The sequence below is a fragment of the Micropterus dolomieu genome, linkage group LG02 (genome assembly GCF_021292245.1).
Source record: "Micropterus dolomieu isolate WLL.071019.BEF.003 ecotype Adirondacks linkage group LG02, ASM2129224v1, whole genome shotgun sequence".
Classification (NCBI taxonomy): domain Eukaryota; kingdom Metazoa; phylum Chordata; class Actinopteri; order Centrarchiformes; family Centrarchidae; genus Micropterus; species Micropterus dolomieu.
Window position 1 is genome coordinate 4418017 of NC_060151.1, and position 1396 is coordinate 4419412.

Here is a 1396-nt window from a genome sequence, read left to right on the forward strand (position 1 = left end):
TTTCGTATAGGCTTCGCCCTCTAAGAGCTGTCGCTATTGGGTTCATCCCCGCGCGCATGCGCAGTCCTGAAGATTTCTTTCGCGCCCATGTGCCGTGCACGGGCCTCTCTCAGGTCCGCAATTTAGGTATATAATACCGGCGAGACCAGAGATCTGCTCCCCTTTTTTCTTCAGCGCTGCATAGCAGTCATTTTGGAGAGCAGAGTAGCATCTAAAGAGCAAATTTCCTGACTAAAGAGCTTTTCCTATGGCTACTCACCGCTCTACCGTTGAGGTCCGCCGCTCGGAAGGAGTCCGCCTCTGCCCGTCCTGCCACGCCGGCTACATCATGGGGTTTGATCTCCACGCCCGCTGCGAGACCTGCCTCGGTCCCCAGCACGCTGGCCTGGCTCTGACTCCCCGGGCCTCGTGCCCCTACTGCGCACAGCTGCCCGTGGAATAGAAGCGACGGCGGGTCGACGCCTTCGCGGCCCTGCAGGAGGAGGAGGACGACGAAGCTAGCTGGGCTAAGCCAGTTAGCATCTACCAGCCAGAGCAAGCGTCCAAACAAGTTCCTGTGTGGCCCCTTTTTCCACCGCTTCAACCTTTTCTCTCCGAAGCGGGGGCCGAGCCTGGGAAGCTGAAGGCGCCGGTGGCGAGGTACGTCAACTTCACGAAGGTTGAGGGCCTCACTGACCGTGGGTTTCCCTCTGTCCCACCTCTGGAGCCCAGCCTGGCAGCCATCAGCTGGCAGGAGGAAGTCGACTCCGCCCTCTGCCCGCGACCAGGTGACGGCTCGAGTCACCGACCGCTCCCACCAGTGCGCCGCCCAGGTAACAGCTGCCATCAACAACATATCGCTGCTTGCCTCGTCCATGTCATCTGTCGCTGCTCAGCCCGACGCCCTTTCCCCCGAGCTCGCCAGCGAGTTTGGGAAAGACGCGGCCGCCATTTTGTCGCTCGCCACAGCGGCGGCGGTCGGCCAGTCCCGGATTATGGGGTGGATGACGATGCTGCAACGCAACATGTGGCTGCACATGTCCGATCTGCCGGAGCAGATCAGGAAGGAGTTGCTGGACGGCCCCATCAGCCCCTATGGGCTGTTTGGGCCGCTCCTCCAGGATGCAATCACACACCTGCAGCAAGCTTCGGACGAGGCGGACAAAGTGAAGCGGCACACAGCGTAGAGCAGAGCGCCACCTCAACACCCACGGCGCTCACAGGGCTCCCGGCGTGATCGCCGCGACTCCCGCCCCAGACCGAGGCGCCCCGCGGCCACTGCTGCGGCTGCGCCTCCGCCGGCTCCAGCCGAGGCCCCTCGGGCTCCTCCGGCGGCCGCTGCTCCCTCTTCACAGCGCCGCCCTGCAGTCAGGAACAGGCGAGCGGCTTGCTCCTGGTCCAACCCCCCCGCCGAGCC